The sequence below is a fragment of the Pogona vitticeps genome, chromosome 1 (assembly GCF_051106095.1).
Source record: "Pogona vitticeps strain Pit_001003342236 chromosome 1, PviZW2.1, whole genome shotgun sequence".
In the NCBI taxonomy this organism is placed as follows: Eukaryota; Metazoa; Chordata; class Lepidosauria; order Squamata; family Agamidae; genus Pogona; species Pogona vitticeps.
In genome coordinates this window covers 301646994-301672593 of record NC_135783.1, presented here as the reverse complement: position 1 = coordinate 301672593, position 25600 = coordinate 301646994, and the positions used below count along the sequence as shown (strand labels likewise).

At 38.6% G+C, this 25600-nt stretch overlaps 1 long non-coding RNA gene across 1 annotated transcript; it reads right to left on the bottom strand.

The window, feature by feature from the left end:
* LOC110078995 (uncharacterized) lies at nt 1-24878 on the bottom strand. The gene is made up of 3 exons (XR_002300545.3): nt 18086-24878; nt 3400-3565; nt 1-2030 (listed from the first exon to the last, which is right to left on the bottom strand). It is a non-coding gene; the product is annotated as an uncharacterized LOC110078995 (long non-coding RNA).
* Between the last annotated feature and the right edge of the window lie 722 nt (nt 24879-25600).

Sequence of the window (25600 nt, the reverse complement as noted above, 5' to 3'; positions counted from 1 at the left end):
ATGGGGACAGTGAAACTACATATGGAAGGAATAATTTCACATGTGGTTAATAAGGAGCGGGATACTGGAATAAGTTTTCCTTTCTTTATATGAGTATGTACACTGACACAAGGGCAAAATCCTTTTGCATAGCTACACAACAGCTCCATGATTTAGGAATCCTGCTGCAGACCCAGGCATTAGGAGTTCAATTCCCTACTGTGCCTCCTGTGGATAGAGCCAGCCTGTGTGGCCTTGGGCAAGCTGCATGGTCCCAGGACACCCCCAGAGGAAAGGAACAGTAAACCACTTCTGAATTTTCCCTCTGTAGAAAACCTTGAAAAGGGTATCATAAGTGAGAACTGACTTGATGACACACATAAAATGGACATCGCATAATGCTGGGGGAAAATACAAAAGTGTGAAGGGAGAAGAACTATCCACTTCTGCTAATGCATTATGCAGTCGTATCCCCAGGGACTGTGTAAATGAATTGTGCGATTCCCTGTTGCTGGGTGTAATTCTTGGCACATTTATGTAGATGTAATACATTATGCCTGCACAAAAAAACGTTGCCCAATATATATAAAACCAGTGGTCTAGGCATTTCAGAAGTGTTTTTTCACTTCACCCTTGTGTTTTCTCGCAAACTGAGCCCAAATGCTATAAATGCAACTTGCCACTGTTTTACAACAATCACCGGCAAGTTGAGTTGCACCCAGTCACTACCAACAGCCCAAAGCATTCACCTTTATACTCATATGCGTTGACATCCAGCTCTTGACAATTAGAATTCGGGACTGCCATCTTTAGTCGATTAATGGCCTAGCATAATCAATGTAAAATGTTTGGGTTAATTGAAAAAGTGTCCCTGAATAACTCTCATCAACCAGGATTTTATAAACAATGGCACAACCTTGCTTGTGTTTTCTGACCCTGTGACTATTCTAAAGTACGGATCAAGGATTAACAGTTAGGATTGTGATTTGGCCTAGTATTTCAGGTACGCAACCAATCCAGACCTACCATTTTTCATTTTCCAAGAGAGGGAGTGAGAATGGACAGCTCCCTATGTCCTTCAGCTTTGCACCAAAAAGAGGAAAAACAAATTCCAAATTCCTCCAACTCTTTGAAGGCCGGCTAGTTCCCTTAAATCTTTCTGTACTGTGCTTCTGAAAGATCACCAGAGAGAGTTGGAGGTCCTTTTTTGCCATGGAATATCTCACATGCTTTAGCAACCTTATTAGGGTCTCCATAAGTGAGAAGTGACTTGATGAGCATAACAGATATACATTTTCTGATGTATAAACACAAGCATTGGAAAATCTAAGTGAAGGTGGTTAAATATTGTTTTGAGTTAGATTTTTGAAAATGCAAATAATCTAGATTAAATTGAGCACTTGGGTGGTTATGTAATCCCTTTTTTTCTTGCCACTGATTTTATTTCAGTGTTACCTCATGTGTTAATTATGGAGTATGTGTGTGACATAAGGATTGCTGTCTCTATACAACAAGAATAGCACCCCTACTACACAATAAGAGTAACATCTCTTGAAAGAGAATATTTCACTTCAAAATGGATTTGCACCCTTTCTTGAACAGAGCTTTAACAATAATATATCCTGTTTTAGGCAACTGGAATAATATATATTTTTTATTTTTATTTTTATAACTATAACATAAACATAAAATACACAAACTAAAATACAATTTAACCGTGCTCTCCACCACCATATTTCTTTTAAAATTACATTACACTTTACGTAGGCTGTAAAAGAGAAGGGTCAATGTTCTTTCAATAATGCAACCTTCTTGACCATCTGCCTTTCATTAAATGCAGTTAACAGCAGTGGTAATATGACTAATTAGGCTGCATACAAACATAGACATGGTTCAATAACCCTAGAGCCTTTGGCAAAAACCAGATTGAACCAAGTACTGGCCTTGTTGACGAGTGCAAAATAATCACTGGAAAGCAGGGTAAAACACTACATTTGTCTCTAATATTCCAGCATCTCTCATGTTCAAGTTTGCTATGTTTCCAGTTTGATCTAAAGAACAATAAAGAAAAACATAAAGCTACTAACTCACATGACAAGTTCTTAAACAATCAACATTGAGAAAGATTGCACCACAATGCAATCAACATGCTCAGATGTAAAAATTAGTTCAGAGGGAAATAGAAGAAAAATGTGAGATAAAAGCAGTGAAATCTGGGCCTCCCCGGTATAAAATAAAATGGAGAAAGGAAGGGACACCTAAGAAATCAACACTGATTCAGAACTATTCATAAACCAAAAATCTAGCCCAAGAAATACTAACACTATTTTAACAAACCACATGGGAAAGTTCTGATCAGGAAGGAGTTGAATCTTCTATAAAGAGACGCAAGGATTGATCAGAGTTGAGCATGTGTCTGTAGAAGACTCAGCACTGGAAAATTATGCCTGTTGTATATGACTGAAAAGCAAGAATACTGGAACTGAAAAACTAAGTCCACTTTCCTCTGTGTTTCCGAAAAAGGAGATATGTTTCAGCACAAACAGGGGTGCTGTGTGTTAGGTCATCAGTTGAAATATTGTGCTTTCCCAGGTCTCCGGAGGGGGGGGGAATCCTAGGAGAGCAGCACTGAAGTAGGAAAAATACTGAATTTTGTATTCAAGGGAACTGGGCACTCATCTCCATGCATTCCCAGTCACAAGTTGTATATGAAGATTTCTACATGTGCTGCTCTTGGGCTTGTATGTGAATTGTAGCACACCAGTAAGCCAGAAGAGAGGGAAAGAAACTGAGGACTGAGCCAGTGGGTGTATGGAGTTTGATCCATCTGGCCATCTGGACTGGGGCAGAGAGCAGGAGCTAAGTGTTGTAACTTATGAACCTTTGTGTTGTACAAGCCCTGGCAGAAGCATAGGAGCAGGAGAAACTCCTCCATGAGCTGATGTTGAGCCTTTCATACAGTAAGCCCCAGGCGAACATAGACATCTGAAAAACTCTTCATTATAGGTAAGGCTGCCTTGGATGCAAGTCCTAGTACAAATGGTGCAACTGAGGCAGATGCTGGACATATTCTGCAGCTGACCCACTTAAAAAAGGATCCCCTCCCAAACTCTAGGAAGCCACATTATCTGGTTTGCTGGGTTTTATCTGGACTCCTCTGGTACCCATTTCCACAATTAGTTGTCCCATAAGCCGCTTTGGCTCCTTGCCTCTGTTACATCATGCAGACCCACCCGTTTTAAATCATGAGGCCTCTCTCTGTTAGATTCTTTATATCTAGTTAATGCTATTTGTGTTGTGATGTGATGATACGTTACACTCAAATAAGTATCGACGGCTTTTTGAACAGAAGCTCTCATGACCACATAAAAAGAGGTTAACAGTGCAAACAAGGGTGTGATCAAAATGACAAAAACATACCTTGCCTTGTCTCTGAAAATGTTGTACTGGCTGAAACTTCTAATACGCCAAATGTTGTCATAGTATAAGGTTTGACCAGCATTGCAAACCAAGCAATGATGGCTCTTATCATTCTTTCAGCTAGGATCCATGACTACCCAAGTCGATGACCATAAAACCACAGGATCTGCATGTGAGGAAAGAACAGTCAAACTTTCCCCAATATTCCACAGTATATAAAGTAATAATCTTCGCTTTGGTAAATAACATACATAAATGATGTCTTTCAGATGGGTGGCTTCATATATTTTAATCATAACACATCCTACGTTGTTCTGCAACAATTCTCTTCTTGTTAGCCATCATAAGGATGTCAAGGGAGTTGCGTCATATTTGTCCTATCATGAGTATTGGGTTCACTAAAAAAAACACCCTAATTCACTTTTAGTCCTGACGCAGATATATAGCACTCTATGGGAAGCTCATAGGTTTTGGCATACATTACAACAGAATTTGGAGGATTGTTCAATTAACTGTTCTAGCAATCTGATTAATTAGGTGGATTTGCAATACAGCAACAAAATAAGACAAAGAAAGCCAAATTTGTGCCACTGCAACAAAAAATGGTGACGAGACAAACCTTTGTGTTGTTGGAGAATACACATACAGCAGCACTGGAGTAAGGTTAACTGGTAGATGCAGCCTTTGAAACTGAAAATTATTACCTGAGCACACTTCCTCCTTTGTAAAGGAATCATGACCACACGTCTTTCCATGGAAATAAGAAAGATTGTGCTTATTAGAGAAATAAACTTGGAATAGGAAAGATGACAGAAGTCATATTTCTGGCTAACTGAGCTGGAAATGTCAGGAGTCATCCCAAGGATGGGAGCCACTGCTATAGACCATCTTTTTTTATTTTTTATTTTTAACAAGGGGATGACAAAAAGGAAAAGGGGAATTGAGGTTAATAGGAAAGAGGAGAAACAATAACATACTAATGTCCATTCTATACCTATTGCCATATCAAAATTCCAAATTATTATTTTTACTATTTTCTGCCTTCCAGTTTTAAGTCCTCGTTTCAATATATGCTCTTCATACGCTGCCTGTTGATTCAGTCCATTTGTAGAATAAGTCCCATCTTTCTGTTGCCTTTTGGAAAGGAAAGTCCTTCATCACTTCTGATAAAATGTCCATTTCCGCTGTTTCCCATATCTTCTCTATAAGGTCTTCTTGTTTCGGTATCATCGGACTTTTCCCATTTTTGGCATAGAGAATTCTGGCTGCAGTAACTATGTATATAACTGTATATTTCTTTGTCTTATCTATGTTATCAGGTATCATGCTCAATAAAAATAGTTCTGGGGTTAATGGCACCTTACAAAGCAATATTTGTTGCAACACAGCATGTACTCTTTTCCAATACTGTTTCGCTACTCTACATGACCACCACATGTGATAATAGCTTCCCACTTGTGCTTCACATTTCCAACACACATTTGATACATCTGTATAATCTTCAAAAGTTTTTCTGGAGTCATATGCCACCTATAAAACATCTTATATATATTCTCCTTAAAATTAACCGATCTTGTGAGCTTTATATTATTTTGCCATATTTTCAACCATTGATCAATATCGATATTATGCCCTATGTTTAGTGCCCACTTAATCATACATTCTTTAACCATTTCATCTTGCATTTTAATTTCTAACAGATAGTTATACATTTTCTTAACAAATTTATCTTTTGAACTTAATAAAAGCTTATCAAACATTGTTTGTTCTGAGTAGAAACCTTCTATTTTGTCTTTTGTATATCTAGATTCCAGCTGTGCTCTGGACCACCAGTCTATATAGATGTTCTGTGTCTCTAGCTCTTCTTTAGACCTTAGTTCACCATCCTTTTTAAATAAATCTTGGTATCTTAAAAGTTTTGCTTTTGTCATGAGATTAGGTTGTGTAAAGACCTCTATAGGTGACACCCATACAGGTGTTTTGTGATAAATTTGTTGTATAATCTTTCTCCACATTCCCAATAAAGCTCTTCTTATCATATGTAAATTAAAATGCTTTTGCTCTTTATCCTTTTTATACCATAGATAAGCGTGCCAGCCTAATTGTAAATCGTGTCCTTCCAAGTTAAGTAATCTATTATTTTCCAAAGTTATCCATTATTTTATCCAATCTAAAATACACAATCTATAATACAGAACCCAATCTGGAAGACCAAAGCCAGTCCTCTGTTTAGCATCTTGCATTGCCTTAATTTTAATTCTTGTTTTTTTACCTTGCCATATAAATCTCATGGTTATCTTATTAAGTTCTTGGGAAAAGGACTGCTTTAATATGATAGGAATAGTCTGAAATAAGAATAGATTTTTGGCAAGACACTCATTTTAATCGTCGCAATCCTTCCCAACAACGATAATTGTAATTTATCCCATGTCTCCAAATTGTTCTGTATCTCCTTCATTAATTTCATGTAATTATCTTTAAATAGTGTACTCGTCTTCTTTGTAATTTGGATCCCTAAATATCGAATTCTCTTTTCCTCTTGGAAGTTCGTCTTCTCTATTAACTTCTGCTGTTCTTGTTCTCTTATGTTTTTAGTAAGTATTTTTGTTTTCTTTGGGTTTATTTTCATTCCTGCCATATCACCAAAGTTTTTTAACATTGCCATCAGGTCTTCTATTGAATGCACTGGATCTTCCAGTATAATGACTAAGTCGTCTGCAAAAGCCTGAAGTCTATAGATTTGGCCTTTTACTTTCAATCCTTTCAATTCCTTTTTATCTCTAATTTGTTCAGTTAATATTTCTAGAGTCAAGATAAAGTAGTGGAGAGAGTGGACACCTCTGACTAGTACCTTTCTGTATTTGTATTTCTTTCGACACCTCGCAGTTAATTCTCACTTTTGCCTTTTGTTGGGTATATATTGCTTTAATTAGCCCAGCAGGCTGAGGCAAAGAGGAAGTCACAAAAGCAGCAAAATCAGAGAGCTGGACAGGGGACAGATTGGATTTGTCTTCAGTGTGGAAGGGATTGTCACTCTGGAATTGGCCTCCTCAGCCACACTAGACGGTGTTCCAAGTCCTCCATACAGAGCACGTTGCCATAGTCTTTCGAGACTGAAGGATGCCTAACTAATGCCAACTAACTAAATTAGCTTCAAAAATCTTTCTCCAACTTGCAGTGTTTCCAGCAAATATGTCATAAAATTTCAATCGAGATTATCGAAGGCTTTTTCCGCATCCAGGAATATCATGGCCATCTGTTTCTCCGGGTGTGCTTCATAATATTCCAGGGAATTTAGGACTATCATATTATTTTCATCTGCCTTTTTGGAAGAAACCCAGACTGATCTTGATGTATTAACTAAATTAAAATTCTTTTCATTCTGGTTGCCAGGATGGTCGCATATATTATATGCCACCCAGAGACCTTTGGATAGAGTGGGCGGCATATAAATTAAATAAAAAATAAAAAATAAATATATTTTATAATCCACATTCAACAATGAAATCGGTCTATAATTTTGAATTTCTTTACCTTCCGTATTTTCCTTATGGATAAGAGAGATTGTCGCTTCAGTCCATGTTGTTGGTATTTTCCCCTCTTCTTCAACACATTCTAAAAGCTTCTTAAATGGCTGAAGTAACGCCTCTTCCAATTCTTTATAATATTCCGCTGGTAGCCTGTGTGGACCTGGTGCTTTCCCATTTTTTGTTTTTTGAGAGCTTCTATAATTTCTGCATATGTTATAGGCTCATTTAGGGACTGAATTTGTTCTTCAGTCAATTTCATTTTGTTGTGCTTCGATATACAGTGGTGCCTCGCATAGTGAGGTTAATCCGTTCCGGATTAACCATCGCTATGAGAAACATCGCTCAACGGAACCAAAAAACCCATTAAAACGCATTAAACTTGGTTTGATGCGTTCCAATGGGCCCTAAACTTACCGTTGAGCGAAGCTTCTCCATAGGGGCGGCCATTTTCGGGCCTTCGCAAAGCGAGGGCACGGCGGGAAAAGTTGCGGCGGCCATTTTGGAACCGCCAATCAGCTGTTTTCCCCCGCTTCGTTGTGCGAAAATCGCTAAGCGAATCGCTTAGCTATCGTCACACAGCGAAAAAACGCCATAGGGGCCATCACTGAGCGAACGCTCCAGCGATGGCCTGGACCCCCTCGCTATGCGAATTCATCGCTCAACGGAGTGATCGCTAAGCGAGGCACCACTGTATATTCTTTCTGGGCTTCTTTGTCAGGTTCTTTTTTCTTGCATAGCTTCCGATAGAAGTCTTCGGCAATCTTTTTTATCTTCCTGTTTAAATTTGTCCACTCCTTTTTCATCTTTCAAAGTTCGTATTATTGTCTTCTCCTTCTCTTTCCTTAATTTATATGCTAGCCATCTTCCCAGTTTATTTGCGTTCTCAAAAAAAATTTGCTTAGCAAATTTAAACTTCCTTGCAGTTTCTTCGGTGAGCAATATGTTTATCTGGTGTTGTACAAATTTTATCCTCTCTGTCAGTTCTTTATTTGTTGGGTTTTGTTTCAACTGCCTCTCATCTGAAGCTAGTCTGTTTTCCAAAGTCTTATATTTTTTCCGTCTTTCTCTTTTTTGTTTTGCTGCAAATCTTATGGCTATTCCTCTAAAGAAAACCTTACTTGCCTCCCAGATCATAAACATTGAGGTATCTGGTCTCATATTCTGTTTAAAAAAGAAATCCATTTCTTCTTTTGCTTGTTTCTTGAATTCTTCATTTTTTAAGTGAAGTGTATTAAGCTTCCAATTAAATTCTCTGGGTCTACTGCCTACTTGTAAGAAAATTAGATTATGGTCTGCAAATGTATTAGGTAGAATATCTATTTGTTCCAATTCTTTCATTAAGTTTGTTGACATCCAGCATGTATCAATTCTTGACCATGATTTACAGTGGGGTCTTGACTTGAGAACTTACTCCGTACTGGAAGGCGGTTCTCAAGTCAAAAAGTTCTCAGGTCAAATCTGCATTTCCCATAGAAATGCATTGAAAACCATTTGATCCATATCTGCTCTTTTCAGTCCATAGAAACTAATGGGAAGCTGCTATTCCGCCTTCAACCACTAGAGGGGGATATTTTGTTTCTTTTTTTCCTAGGTCAAGAAAGGTTCAGGGAAGGCAGGGAAAATACAGTCCAGGCAGTACAGTACCAGGCAGTCCGAAGACTGTCTCCCAATCCACTCTCTAAACGCTGGGAGGAGTGAGGAAGCAGACAGGCACCCTTTTCACTGGCCAACAGTTAACTGAAAGTTCACATTTTGCACTTTCCCTGCCTCCCACGTGGTTTTTTTTTCAGTTCTTAACTCAAATCTAAGTATGTAAGTCAAGTCAATATTTTCCTATGAGAGTGGTTCTTAAGTCAAAATGTTCTTAACTCGAGCTGTTCTTAAGTGAAGACCCCACTGTATGTCTATTAGAATAAAAAGTATAATCTCTTGTCCTTGGATTACATGTTCTCCATGCGTCTACAATATTTAATTATTCTGCCAGTTGTAAAAAATTTCTTGGAATTGTGCTTCTCTTCTTTTTACTTCTTTTTTCTGATTTTGTGTCCAATTCTTTATCAAAGACGGCATTAAAATCTCCAATTACACAGTAGTGATCATAATCTTTATTTGCCAATTCTCGTTGCAGCTGTTTATAGAAATTTTCCTGATTTCCATTTGGTGCGTAGATATTGACGATTAACAATTTCTTTGATTCTCTTTAAATTTCCACCATTAATATCCTTCCATCATCTGAGGCAAAAATCAGATTTGGTTCTAATTCTTTTTTAATATAGATGGCTACCTCTTTCTTCTTCTTACTCACGTCCGAGGCTGCAAATAATTTTCCTAACCTTGGGCATTCTAACAGTTTCAAGTCTTTTCTTTTCACATGAGTTTCTTGGATGCATATAATATCAGATTCTGCTATAGACCATTTTGACTGTGTTGTCAGCATCCAGGCTGCCCTTTTCTATGGAAAGCCTGTCATCCTTTTTTCTGCTGGCAATGTGGGCATGGTGTTGAGCAGCAATATCAGGCCATTTCCTGGTCTTTGGAATCATAGGTAGAGAAGCACAATATCCCACAATCATAAACTGGAGAGTTTTTAAATAATTGAATTTCCAACATGTACAAGGCACTTTCATGGCTGAACTAGAATGTTTTCAGGCAGGAGACTGGAGTTGAAAAACAAGTACCAGTAGCTGGCACAAAAATTGCCAAATGAAGCTGGAAGTCAAGCATGTATTCCAAAGGACAAAGCAGAGGTCATAATTGAGAAGTAAGCTGAAGAAAGAACCAGGAATACAATTGGTGTCCAGGTCAATTCCAAATACTGTAGCAGAATCTTGTTGCATCTTAAAGCCTAACAAGTTTTATTTAGTGTGAGCATTGTAGACTGTGGCCAACTTTATCTGTTTCTTTGTTTGTTTCTTTGTCTGTCTGTCTGTCTGTCTGTCTGTCTGTCTGTCTGTCTGTCTGTTTGTTTGTTTTGGTTGGTTGGTTAGTTGGTTGGTTGATTTCTAGTGGATTAATGTGTCTGCCTGGCTGGGGAATGTCCAGGTTATAGGTGATGATGGTTGTTGCTATTATTATTACTCAAAAATTGCTTAGGTCCAAAATAAAAGACAAAAATTGAGAAGAATTATATACAGAAAATTACTACAGAGAAGAGGAAAGTACTAATAAGATGTGTGTTACGAGTTATTCCATGATATACGAAACATCAAATCAATTGGGTGGGTAGCACGGAGGTTTGAGATCTTGCATTGCCATGAGATTTACCATACTACAACACTGCAGATGTGACAGGTTTTGCACAGACCTGGATTCATTTCAGTTGTTCCAGTTGCCACTTTGTGAAATTTAGACACTATGACAGTCATAGATCTCTGTAGGCATTATTAATATATTGGCATGTACAAGGAAATTGTATGATTTACATATTTTAGATCATTATCTTAAAAATATATTATCATTGTATCTATTGCATTGTTCCTTTCTCTTGTTTAATAGCTTCTGAAGGTGGCCACAAAATAAATAATTGGTGAAAAGGTGTTGGGCTGTTTTATCTCACAAAATATTCATTATCTTTTGTTTGTGTTGTATTGGGATGATTCTCTCAGGTCATTACCTAAATAGTCAGCTCATGACATCACATCTACAGTGGACCCTTGACTTACAGACTTTTTGAGTTACAGACTTCTCTGGCTGCAAAATTTAGGTTTGACTTGCAGACTGAGATTTGACTTACAGACCAGAAAAAAACCAAAATAGAACAAAAACAGCCTGTTATGGGATTAATCGGTTTTCAATGCACTGTAGGTCAATGGAGACTTGACTTACAGACTTTTTGACTTGAGAACCGCCTTCCAATATGGATTAAGTTCTTAAGTCAAGACCCCACTGTATATCCCAAATCTTGTTCCAATTCAACTGACAAATAACCCACTGCAGAGGGGAGACCAATATAGTTGTTTCAATAAGATACTTGACACTACAGATATTTTAAGGCCATTAAACTAGCTCAATAACAATACTGTGTCCCAAAAATATTCTAAATAATTGCCATGGCTCCACAAAGTATTTTCTCAAATCCTACTTACTGTAATTTGCTCGATAGATATTAAACAAGATCACAACGTTTTAAAAATCTTCTTGGATCTCTAGAAAATACAAAAATTAACTGTTCTGGGATTCTGCTGAAACACTGACAGTTGCCTTGTACCAAGTAACAAATTATTTTTAATTTCAAAATCCACTGATGTGTCAAATACTAGTGCTGTAATATTTTGATTCATCGCCCTTTAGATTCATTGCAGTTAATGGAAACAGAAACTGGTTTCCACATTAATAGCTGAATCAGTTCTTGGTACTCCCCTGGCTTCCACTTGTCACATTTTTATTGTTCCTTTAAAATTTACTGCATGCGGGTATAGCCAGAATTCTTAAGAGATCAGAGGAATATCAGTTTTCTCCCTTCATTTTGCCCCTTCAATGGAGAAGGTTATAAATACTTCTAATGGGAAACTACAATAGTTAGAGCTTCACTAGATAACCTGGCATGAGAATGATTCAAAGTTTTTGTTAGATCTTATCAACAGGAATATTTGTTTACCATTTAAAATACAAAGGTATGAAATAAGTAGGGGAAGCTAATTCCACATATTTCTGAAAGTTAGTTACAGTGATGCCTTGCTTAACGACAATCCGTTCCAGAAAAATCGTTGTTAAGCGAAAACGTCGTAAAGCAAAATTAAAAAACCCATTGAAATGCATTGAAAACCGTTCAAAGCGTTCCAATGCGCTAAAAACTCACAGTCCAGCGAAGATCCTCCATAAGGTGGCCATTTTTTGTGCCTGTATAGCGAAGAATCCGTCCCTAAGCACAGCGGGGAGCCATTTTAAGCATCTGGTGGCCATTTTGAAAACGCGATAATCAGCTGTTTTTGATCGTTGTAAAGCAGAAATCGGTTCCCGAAGCAGGGAACCGATCATCACTAAGCGAAATTCCCCTATTTAGACCATCGTTTTGCGATCGCAATTACGATCGCAAAAACATCATCTTAAAGCGGATTCATCACAATGCGGGGCAATCGTTAAGCAGGGCATGACTGTACTTAGTTTGTTATGTCAGAACCAACTTATAGAGACCCTAATAGGGCTTTCAAGAAGTGAGTGGTTTTATGGAGTTTTTTTTACCAGTTCCACTCCCCCAGTGATTTTCCATGGCTGAGTGGGGATTGAACCCTGGTCTCCAGAGTCTTAGTCCATCACTCTATCCACTACACCGCACTGGGCCCAGTATTATCCAAATCTCTTTCAATCTGGTCTATCTGGGTTTGGCTTGAAATGGTCTAGGTCCATCTGTGGTGGATGAGCTATACTGAGAACTAGACAGAAGGAGATTGTTCTCTCCCCCCCCCCTTTTCTGATCTTCCAGATACTGCTAGGATTCTACCATGAAATGGAGATCTGGATCCTGTAACAGGAGAGAGGGGGACATGTGACCTGTTGCCAAGTGGTGACACAGCATGGTAGCGCATTGAACAAAAGTGTTGCCCTGAGTTTGAGCACAGCACTGAAGGCACTTTGTTACTGCCGTTGTTATGATGAAGATGCAGCAGCTTCTATAACAATAATACTTGTTTACGGTGTGGAGAATTATTTTCTTTCAAATTTATATGAAACACAATGAATTCACTTTTTATTAAATAGTGGCTGAAATCCATGCATAGCTCTGCATGTGCAGCAGACTTTTTTGTCTATAGCAATAACTACTGTAACGCGCTCTACGTGGGGCTTCCTTTGAAGCTGATGCGGAAACTTCAAGTGGTGCAGAATGCGGCGGCCAGACTCCTTACTGGAGTGAGAAAATACCAACATATCTCTCCTACTCTGGCCATGCTGCACTGACTGCCCATCCGTATCCGCATTGACTTCAAAGTCTTAATGCTTACATATAAAGCCCTAAACGGTTTAGGACCTTGATACTTGGCGGAACGCTTACTCCCAACTAGTTCTACCCATGTCACCCGCACGAGTCAGGAGGTGAGGCTGAGGAGCCTGACGCCGAGGGAGGCTTGGAAAGAAAGAACTAGAAACCGGGCCTTCTCGGCTCCTTGTCTCTGGAATAACCTACCTCCGGAGATTCGCACTGCACCCTCGCTGGGTACTTTTAAGAACCAACTGAAAACTTGGATGTATAGGCAGGCCTTCCCTTCCAGTTAATTCCTGTCCTCTTTCCTTTTTTTCCCCTCTTTATTTGATTTATTTTAATTTTTTCCATCTTGTAGAATCATTTAATTAATTAATTGTTATAATTTTTTAAAAGAACTTTTTATCCTTATGTTGTAAGCCGCCTAGAGTGGTCGAAATGACTAGATAGGCAGGGTATAAATACAATTAATTAATTAATTAATTAATTAATTAATTAACTAATTAACTAATTAACTAATTAACTAATTAAATACATAAATAAATAAATAAATAAATAAATAAATAAATAAATAAATAAATAAATAAATGACAGCAATTTGCTTCTGATTATACGTGATTTTGTGTTGTACATGTATACAATGTCACAGGAACCTCAAAATCACCAAAGGAAGCCTTTAATCAGCAGCACTTTGATTCTGTTGATGATGTTAAACCCACTGGACAGGATTTCAGCCACTATTTATTTATTATTTATTTATTTATTCATTCATTTTATTTATATCCCGCCTATCTGGTCAAGCGAGGACCACTCTAGGCGGCTAACAATCTTAAAATAATACAATAAAAATGTAAATAAACTGTTCTAAATCATAACAACACTACATTACGATGCACAAACACAAAACATAGAACAGTAAGGGGGAAAGAAAGAGGTCATGAGTTATGTGATGGGAAGGCCTGCCGAATTTCTCTTTCTTCTCTCTTATTTCCTTTGTAAACTTGGGATGAAGCAATGTGTCCTCTCAGGCTGACACCATCCACTGAAATGCAATATGGCTTTAAAAAAATAATAAGGACAAAGCTTCTGGAGTCGTTGATATTTTTGAAAATCTATTAAAGCTAATTGAATATAAGATATTTTAAAGAATCTTATATCTATAGATCAGGAATCACTCCTGAAATTTAACTGAGATTGCCCTTTATTCTATTAATTAGAAAGAAACATTTCTAATTAATAAAATGCAATAACCTTAAAAAACCATCAAGAATATAGCAGAATATACAAGCAGTATTAAGAAAGGCAGGAAACACAATTTATTTTTAGAGGAGGTTTTGGAATCAGGGAAGCACTGTTCTGTGTATATCTATTTGGAGAAAGATGTTGTGACATGGAGATACCATAACATGAACAAATATTGGCTATGATAAAGCCTTTGAGAAAATCCAGCACAAACAGGCTAATCATACTCTCTATAGGATGTGATTGGCTATTCTTCCAGTTTAAAAAATGGGGCATGAAGGGCATGGCAAGTGACTGGAGGACAAATGCAGTCTTCCAATGTGCTACACAAAGTGTTTAATATTTGCGCAGATTGATTGAGGTTACCAGTTGTAGAGCTTATAACAGAGTTTAACAATCCTCTGTTTGAAAGAAATTCAAATATGATGAAGCTCAGGTATGATGTTAGTCTCATGTATGAAGAACTCTTGTTCCACCGCTATATTTAAAAAATAGCTTAAAGGCCTTTTCATTTCGGACAGACCCAATAACAGACCCTTGTTGGTCTCAGAAGTTACTAATTTCCAAGCTAGTTAAAGGAGATTATTATCAAAAGAAGTATATTGCTGCACAATGACCTGTGAAGGTTGCACTCTGAAGAAGGGTGATCAGATTATGACAAATATTATTTCTCTAGAGCGAGACCTTCTAGGCAGCCTCCATGAAATTAATGTATTTCTTAGCATGAATTCAGCCCCCCTTTTTTTAACCAATTAAGTGCAAGAAACACCGTTTTGTGTTTGTGCTATACAAATCAAATTACAGAAAACATATGGCAAGCAGAGCTATGTTTCAGCCAGAACACAGAATTTGGTATTCTAGGTTCATCCTATTGCAAAGATTTCACTTTTCTCAAAACACTATGATTGGGAATAGCCAACACTACTGTATTATCCCTTCCTGGAATTCTGTATACAGTACTGTATTTGGTTTGGTATTTACCTTGATGTCTTTTAATGCTCTATTTTCTCTATTGTTTGTTCGAATTACATTCTCTGAATTTGCAAATGAAGAGGAGAGGAAGAAGTTAAAGAAAATTAATGCCACAGTGGAAGTATGATTTTACTAAAGACACACGTTTTGTTATACAGTGGCAGACGGGTAGCCTGCATTTCCTTAACTCTCGCTCAGCACACTTCTCATCAACCCATAATTTTTTTTATGCACCAGGACCATGACAGAATGTCAACACAAACACTTTGGGGAGTTGATCCACTGAGGCTACAATCCTCATTCAGTCAGTCCGTTTTAATTAAATTGAACATAACTTATGCCTCTGCATTTTCAGAATGGAATTGCTCCCTAGGGAACCTGCCTTCCCTTTTTATATAAAGAGATGACATCTACATGAAAATCCACTCTCCCACATCCTTTCAGGTGAGGGAACCATGTCTGTCTTTCCTCGTGTCTCCTGTTTGTTGGCCAGGAAGGCTGTTCTTGCAGCCAGTGGTCAGAGCGCTTTCTGAATCAATATTTGGAAAGCTACGCCATGAATGCTATTTCACACCTCATTGGACAAAAAGCAGCCATTCTCTTTAAGCCAGTTCTGACCTTGCAGATGATCGAAGGGGCCCTTTAGGACAAAGAGGGGTCACTCAGCCAGATATGACTGGGTGAATGCTCACATTAGTCTCTCTCTTTATCTTCACCCGCACAGCCACCCCCTGCAGTCATCCCCATTGGCAGGCAGTTCTTTACATGTTTATTATGTTTGACACTTATTTACAGCTTCAAACAAGATTCACAGTCATTAGGGGCATTTGAACTGTGTAAATAGCCCATTAAGCCACAAATGCTCCCCACTTTGGGGAATTAGCTTCCATTGTGCTTTTAATTAGCATTGATTAGATTATCTTTGTAGTATATAAAATGGTTCCTGGGTGGTTCCATTAAAGGCCAAACAACAGCAGCAGAAAGGAGAAAAAAAGAATTATAGATCAGGAAAAAAGCAAGAAACAAAAAAGGATAGTCCTAGTTCTAAATCTTCACAAGAGGACCACAGATATGTTTTCCCTTCCAGAACTCAAAAAAAGGTATACTCTCTGGACTACAAGGTCCTAAATCCTCAAGCTAGTATGGCTGTTGGTTCAGGGATATGGAGAAAAAGACATGACTTTGATGAAAGAGAAACAGCACAGAACATTCATGGTGATGCTTCAATAAAGTCAAGGATATGCTAACCTAAACTATAGCTAGGCTAGGTCTCTTTACTATCCCACCGCAAACTTTTATAAAGGAGCCTGGGAAGCTCTAGTTCTTATTATAAGCAGTGATATGTGAATGTGTTTATGTGTTTCAATTGTGACCTCCTTGCCATGTTGCTATAGAACAAGGGTGGATAATGCATGTGGCCCCATTGCCAACTTTTGTGCCCTCCAGGAGGCTTTCAGGAGTCCAATTTAGCTTTAGATGCTCCGCATGCTGTGTTTGCGCATCAGTATGGAATGCTTTGTTTTATTTTTCCCTCCCACTGCCATCCCATCAAAATTGCCTGATGGAGAAAAAGTGACAGTTATGATAGCTGTACTTTGTAGTAGTTTATGGTGGACGGTCCAGTCATTTTTTTAAAAAGTGTTAAATGGTTGGAATCCACCTTTCCTTCAGCCACACTGGACTCCATCAACATGCAGATGCTTTCAAAAGGGAAAAGTCTCATGATCTGAGCTTGGTCTTCCTGTTCCTATATCCTATCGTGGCTATACTTGCCACATAAATAAGATTTAATAGTGCTTTAGGTATGTGCACACCTATACCTGCCTTCTACCTAAGCAGAGGAGGTGCTACCTTGAAATTTGGGAGTGAGACATCCTCCTGCTTGATATATGAATTGACTGTAGGTATAATTGTAAGGTGATCCAACATGTGTCCTGGTTTTTGAACATTCAAGAGACTATGTTTGTGGTATCACACTGTGTTTTTTCTCTTTGCTCTTTTCTGTGCACCCTCTGTGAGTAATGTGCAAGTCCAGGGGCACTCCTATAGCCACTCACCACACCATCCTGTTTACACCAGGGTGGATCCAATCAGACAAGTGAGTTGTAATTAGGACTGTGGAACCAGCCTGGTACCTATGCTCCTAATACTTGGCAGTGCTTCTAAGGAGTCTAAAGATCCTGAAGGCTAGATTCTTAGAACCAGTACTGACATCTTGAAAGGTAGAATTGCCACCACACCCACAAAAGACTCAGAACTCCAGGTAAATGGGCACGTTTAGCCTTCAGAAAAGAAGACAATGGGGTGATATGATAACACTTTTCAAATACATGAAAGGCTGTCATACAGAGGAGGGACAGGATCTGTTATCGATTATCCCAGAGTGCAGGACATACAACAATGGGCTCAAGTTACAGGAAGCCAGATTTTGATTGAATGTCAGGAAAAGCTTCCTGTTAGAGCAGTAAGACAGTGGAACTAATTACAGTACCTTGAGAGGTGGTAAGTGCTTCAATACTAGAAATTTAGATAACCACCTGGCAGATCTCCTTTGATTTGTATTCCTGCATCCAGCAGGGGGGGTTGGACTTCATGGACTTATAAGCCCCTTCCAACTTCACTATTCTATGATTCTGTTATTCAAAATGGTCAAGGACAAGATCTGAAATTAGTACTTCAGACCCTCTGAGTCAAAAGCCCAGAGAGTTCATTGGATACATTTTTTAATTTTATTAAACAGAATTAAAAGGCAGAATGATCCACAAACTTGCAAACAACATTTGGAACAGAAATACAATTAAGAGAAATCTAAGGCAATCAAGAGGACACACCATAAAACAAGAAAGCGAAACTATTCTATCTAGTGCTCAAAGATTAGCACAGAAGTCAGCACAGTTCTGCAGCATGTACAGAGTGCATCCTCATTCACACTATAGCATCTCCTGAGAATTAAGCTGTTAGCAGAGCTACATTAGCAATATACCACACAATTCTTCATTGCAATTTATAATCACCTGACAATCACCTGGTTATAAATCGCTGTTAGTGCCACTGAGAGGCCATCCGAGAGGAACTGTGGCAGTGAAGCTGGGTTGGTACCTCTGAGCAGGCACTGTGCCGCCCAGCTGATGAAGGCAACGAAGCCCAGGTGGTACAACTCTCCATGACTCCTCTTGGTTGTCTGCCTGGATCAGCTGGGAGGTGCAGTGGCAATTTACTCTGACAGGGGGGTTTACAACTGCAAAACTAATTGAAATAAATTGGTTTCACCAACAATATAAAATAAATGACCCTCTGTCAGTGAACTATTTTAGTTTGCTTTCCAATCAAAAGATACAGTTCCCAGTTTAAAGAAAGAAAGAGAAATTTGTGCCTCCATGTATTTCATGGGTTAACCTTAAAATAAACCTTAACTCTAAGCCGAATCAAAGCAATTCTTAATGGCAGTTTAACCATATTCTAACCTACTAAAGTAGCTTCTGAACCCTTTTTTATACATTAACTATCCTGTTCTAGATCTTTCCATATGAGGCTTCAAGTTCCCTCAAAAGTTCAAGGAATTCAGCACATTTTCTGCCCTCTTCCCTTCTCTCGCAGTTGAAATAATCTTTGAACTAGTGTAGTCCTGAGAAACAAGCTGGATTAGCCTTGAAGTCCTCTCTCTGATGAGAGAAGCTGCAGGTGTTTCATCCTCCTTGTTACCAGGAAATCACTAACAATTACAAATTTCAGCCAACTTTCCCAGGTACACACAGAAAAGCCTTGATTTTTCAAGATGGATTTATCGTTCTGTGTTCCCCAATTTCTCAGTTTCTTTTTTCATAAATGCTCCTCCTACATTTATAGGATCATGCACTGGATTGGATGGCCACCCAAGAGTTCTGGATAGTCTACCAAGTTTTCACCAAGATAAAGATGCATCGGAAAAAGCAGGACATCATGTCAATTTATATCTAGAGATGCACCTTTAGAATTAATGAATATAAACTAAAATAAAACAATCTGATCATAGTTGAGAAGACTACAATCAGTAATGTGGCTTGTGTGTCAGACTGCCAAGTTAGCCAGCTTCCATTCCTTGAGGTTTCCTGGCTGAAACCAAGACGAGGGAAGGGAACCTTATGATATCAAAGAAGGACAGATATACAATCATCGAAACTCTGACAATTTACTCCAACTCCCTGGAAAAGCAGGAAATCTATGACTAAATCATCCTGGCCATCTATCTAACTTCTGCTAAAAAAAACTTCAGAGAAAGGAAAGAAGTGGCTGAGGCAAGGGGATTCCCCTCAGAAATTCCCCTTTCTAGTCTATAACCTGTCCATGAAGACAACTCTACCACTCTCTGAGGCAGTCTGTTCCATATTAAATGGATGTTCTGCAGTGGCAAAAAAATATTGTGGATGTATGGATTTCCTGCAGTGCCTCCAAATATTATGCATACAAAACAACATACATACAAATACCTTCATGCTGAACCAATGAACCATAATGTTGAATGGATGAAGACATGCAAAAATCAAACTTGCTTCTTCCCTAACAGTTTGCTCTGAGAATTGTATTACCACATGGAGAAATAGAAAAACATAATATTCTTCTGAGACTTCAGCTGTCTGTCTGGAGTCCTATCTCTATATCTACTGTGTCTACTGTGCAAATATTAATTAGGACTGGTTTGTTTGTTTGTTTGTTTGTTTGCTTGCCTGCTTGCTTGTTTAAGTGGCTTCTGGAAAATGTTTTACTCTGTTTTGAATTGGTTGTTATTTTTAATGTTTTGAATCTGTTGTAAATTACCCCGGTGGGCCGAAACACAATGAACCGATGCTTTAAAATAAAAGTATGAATAAATCTTGAAGTTGACAATGAGCAACTTCAAAATTGCAGCTTTCCCTTCTTATGGTTCTTTAATGGGAGTCTGACTGGGCAGCTATTTGAATAAAGAATGGCTTCCCCCAAAACCCATCCCTTCCACCCCCCTAAAAAAACCCACACTGTCCTTTGTAAAGTAGGACCAATTGCAAGCCAGTCCCCCCTCCAACTTGTTGTCTCTACAATTAGGAAATGTAAGGAAGACTTTTAATGGATCAAGGATGACTGTAATTTTTTCTGAAATGTCAACAGGCTGAGATTCTACATACAGATTGTGTTAAGGAAATTGGAAGCTGAAGGCTCTCAATAGAGCAAACCAGCTGTTAAATTAGACTGAGTGAGGCAGGCATTGCACGCAGCAGATTTCAGGTGTCCAAAAAAGAACAGAAATGGGTTAGTTATTAAATTTACTGTTGTTGCAGTCCTACTGCTAGAGATGGGGAGAAGCTCTTGGGGGATTATCAACCTCTTGGATGCTATACCTTCTGGCTTCAGGTACTACATGTCTTTACTTTGGAGTGAGGATGCATTTCCTATTCTACTCAGTTCAGGAAAATGTCTTTGGATGGTCTTATCAACAGGATTCCTGGGCAGGAAGAGAACACTGTTCAGAATCAGAAATGCTGATTAAATATGTTGACATATGTTACACTGCTGATGCAAAACCTAAATACATTTGTATGGGATTAATGTGCACTCGATGAAGTATGCATGTACACTTCCACTGACATCAGAGGCACTATCTCAATTAGACAGCTCCAACATTATGCTGAAGCTACAGCAAAGCAAGTAGCAGTTTCTAAGAGAAAGAGAAAAACCTGTTAACTCCTCTTCACTGTAAGAAAGACGTGTCAAGGTTTGAAGACATGCAAAAGAAAGAAAGAATCAGCTGGAGCAGCAATTATTTCCTCCACTTCCACCCTTTTCTAGAGAGTGATGATAACACTAATGGAGCAGTACAGAAGTGGAACTCCCAGTGTGGTGTAGTGAACAGAGTGATGGACTTTGGACTTTGGAGACCAGGGTTCAAATCCCAGCTGAGCCGTGGAAGCTCACTGGGGGAAGTGCAACTGGTAAAACCACTCCTTAAATATCAAATACAGTATTAGAGTTGCTATAAGTCAGTTCTAACTTGACAGCACAGTAGACATGCACAAAGAAGTGGAAATAATAAAGAAATGATAATTTTTCTATGCTACTCCCTGTGTGTGATTTTTCAAGCATCAAACAGCACTATACAAGTCCTTTCTGGATACCAGAAGCATGTAGTTATAGCCACTTAAAACACCGTTGTGGCAAGATGTTTTGCTTTCCATCTCCTTCCATTCATCCAAATAAAAGTGTGCTGTTTCCAAGGTGGCAATTATGGAATGCAGAGTACAGTACTCCAAAGTGGACGGATAATGTCCTGTGATGTCTTACAGGTTAAGGCCATAGGATGTTACGCCTATAAATCAAAAAGTACTAACGTACCTAACCGATGGTGGTTTTGTTTCCGTCTTTTGCTTACAGGTGACGGGGGGGGGGCTTATAGATGTTTATGGCACAGTGGCATAAATCAGACTACAAAACCTGAGGTTGATGTTCTGTGTAATATAGCCAGTCCCACCAGAGAGTTAATTTCTGTCCAACATCAGAGGAACATGACGTGGCACAAATGAAAGGTGACATTGTTATAGCATTTAAGAGAGATGGGATTAGCTAAATATATCTAGGATGATAGCAAAAAAAATATGGATATGTATCACCAAGAACCTCTGTTGCAGGGATGGCTTCGAATTTTAGTCATTTATTCATTTTTGTTATTCAGATGATTGAATCCAAAATCAAGAAGTTGAGAAACCATCTTTTCTGAATTAGATACATTTTATGGCAAACCTGTTGCGAGTGTTCTTGAAACACACAGTATATCCCTCATACCAGTTTATTCTACCTGCATTGCTGACTTGCTGGAACACATTTTAATTTTGCCTTCCTTTCATTAGAATGAATATAAATTGATTGTTTATGGTTGTATTTACATAAATATTTGTAGTGTGTGAAGGAGTGTTACAGTGGAGGGTGACAGAGTTGCTGTGGGGATTGCGGGGGGTGGAGGGTGGGGTCTGAGTATTTCTTTTTAAAGATTCTGGAAATGACAAGAGACACAGTTGGAGAGTGAGATGAAAAACGCCTATTAAGTCTGTTGCTTTGTTAAACCAAGGAAGTATTCAGTCTCTGAACAATGAAATAGAAAAATCAAAACTCTTACATAGAAGCGATCCTTCAGGCATGAGCTAGGAGAGAATAGTGCCAGCCAGTTATAATTAGTGATATCACATGAAGTGCCCATGACTCCTACACATTCTCATTATATACTGCTAGAGTGATTCTTGCTGAGGTGCAGAATCTCATTTAACAAAAAGAATTTGAAGTTGCAACTTCTGCCTCCGAAAAAGACTGAAGGAAAGCCTGACCGCGAGAAAGATGTTGCCGTGTCTTGGAACAGAGGAGTTACAAGTGCAGGCAAAGCCATTGCCCAGAAGACGAATCATCCCTACAAGTCTCTCTATAGCTCAGGCACACCATCCATTATGCAGGCAACTTGGTGCACATCTTTTCTGTTCCAAACCAAACGGAACATGTCTGAAAGAAGCACCACCATGCCAAAAATGGCAGCCATTATTTTGTTATTGCACAGATGCCCTCTGTTCAGGTAAAATTCTCATGGCAGCTTCCAGATCCCACCTGGATAGTATAAAGGCAGACGTGCATCAGAAAATTCTTTCGACGTGATTGTTGCTGCTTAGAATGCCAAAGAGGTGCATAATGAAAGCAGAGAGTAAACAGGACACAAATTTCCATAACATTTACATGTAGATATAATGTGCTTGTATACCTGCCAATTTAAGTAGAAACACAATATATTTCGCCGAATGAGGAATTCTGTGATCATGTCATCTGCATGCTGCTTAGACTGTTATCCTGGTGCTAATCATTGATGTGCTGAGGTGATGACATCAGGGCTGTGAGAAGTGAAGACAGCACTGGTGGTGGCAAAGACTTTGGGCAGTGGCACCATTCACATCCCCCCCCCACATACCTCCAAAGAAGAAGTGGTGCAGCAGTTGCCCTACATTTTGTGTTCATACAAAGTCTACTATCTTTTCCAAAAAGCTAACATCTATAAAATTCTTTATGCTATTGTGTTGGTGCCATTCCCAATGAAGGTTTTATTTAATAAAGAAAGAAGATGGGGTGCTAACCATGGCTATCCTCCCTTTCTAAATCTGGCCTCAGAATTTCCCACATTGCTGTTTGTGCTTTCCATGCATTGATGTTTGTCCATTAAGACTGTGGTGCACATGAAAATACTTGGATCAAATTAATTTTGAATTAATTTTCTGCTTCAATTTAGGAGGTTACTGTGAATCAAGAGCTCTGGCAGATTCCAGGCTTAAAACTGTCCTTCCTTCATGTCATCCAGTCCACTGTAGTTGAGGAAAACATTTTTTTAAAAAAAATCAAGACAGTAAACAGCAAAGAGAGTGTGCAATAAGAATCTATCCATTTGCTCTGGTTGTCAGATGAAGATCTGACAACCAGACCAAATGGACATTCAAGCAGAGAATTGTATAGCATTTTTCATTTAAGTAAATAGAATTGCTCAGTGGTTTAGATCTCTGGCTGTGGAGCTAGAGGTTGGGAGTTCGATTCCCCACTGTGCCTTCTTGACAGGGGATGGACTCAATGATCCATAGGGTCCCTTCCAGCTCAGCAGTTCTCAGATTCTAAGTAAGTTTATTGAACAGTAGTCTGTCGTCCTAGTTTGGAAGGGTTGCGTGCTGTTTATGTCCCGGGAGAAAAAGGTGTGGGGCCCTTAGCTAAGATACATGGCTCTTCCTAATTTTAAAGCAGAACCGAACTTCCCTCTAAACATACACCAAAACATACACCTATGTGACTGAATTTCTACTTTGCTCAAGAGTTGTTCTATAAAGACTCATGTGACCCATAATCATGGCCTTTAAGCTCATGATACCAGGCTCAGCCCTGAGTTATAATATTTAAAACTGCTACAGTTTTACTATAAAGCTAAAGAACACTGACTGATAACTGCCAAATTTTAAAATCCTAACAAAACAACACAATGGCTGAAATCCAGTAGTAAGTCACAACTGGAATAGACATATTGAATCAAAGGAATTTATGGAAAAGTTGGCTCACCAAATTCCTACTGATTCTATGGGCATACTCTAGCTGTGACTTATTAGTGGATTTTAGTCAGTAAATCCTGAAAATAACTTATCTTCTACTCTTCTGAGGGTCAGGCCACACATCCAGGGAAATACACACTACCTATTCTTACATATTTTTTTCCAGGAATGCACTATTTCAAAGCTACAAGTTCAGACATACAAATGAAAAACATGTTTATTTCCCAATGACCAAATACTAAGCAGAAGGAAACTAATTTGCAAGACATGATTTGAGATTTTCTCCTGTTGAAATCTTTTATGTCTTAAGGGAGCTCTCCTTCTAATGTTGTGCTAACCGTATTGTCTAATTGAGCCTTAAGTGCCTTGCATACAACACCAAAAAATGTCTTACTTACAGTATATATATGGTTTTGGTATTTTTTGGTAGTCCCTCTCTTATTCTAGAGGTCTTTTCTTGAATGATTCATTTTTAATTTGTTCAGTTATTTTCCATGAAGTAAAAAGATAGAACAAGTAGCATTTTGCTTTCAAACACAGGAAGGTTGATGAGGACTTTTTATTTCTCTTAAGTAATGACAGTTTACCCTATTTGGTCAGTACGTCCGTTGCTTTCATAAACAATTATTGCAGGGGTTGAGGGGTTGTGTTCATAGCCCCCATTCCATCATTCCTTTCTCTACATAAAGAGCAATGTGTTTGAAGAGAAGTGTCTTCTTTCCATGTAGTGTGTGCACAAAAACAATAATCCTAAAAAAATCAGGTGCTTGCTTGGACCAAGAATGTAAATACAAAGATGAATATCCCCTCCTCAGACATAGCATTCTCTGCCTGGTGACAGTGGAGCAAGATGGACTAAGTGTTCTTATCTAAATTTGTGGCTGAGAACCAGATAAGCAAGGCTAGTCCTGGCTGTTGTCAGCCCTGACAAACTGAGCTGTTTCAGACCAAGGGCTCCCAGCGTTTTTGAATCATTGCTTTGCCGATATTACCTGCAGTCAGAATTGTAATGGACCTTTTACACATTGTGACACAACATAATACACACTGGTTTTGGTGTGTATTATGTTGTGTGTATATGACCTGTGGGAAGGTAGAGTTTCAGCTTTGAAGGAAGATGAGCAGGAGAGCATGTCTAATGGTGTATGAAATTTTCAAATCCTATTTTTACCCCAGTTTGATAAATAGGAAACCCAACTAACATTGCATACTTTATTTATTTATTTATTCAATTTTTTATTTATTTATTCAATTTATATGCCGCCCAAACTACCCAGAGGTCTCTGGGCGCCTTACTTCCACACTATTAGAGAGGAGGCCGGGTAGGTGGGGCTCGTCAGCCCTGGAAGGCAGCCCATCTAGGAGAAGGAAAACTCCGAATTTAAACCTCCACTGCCTTGTGGCTATATCCACTTATGGAAAGGGCTTCAGGAGAGAACCTCGAGGCAAAATCCGGAGCTGGAGTCCCGGAGGCA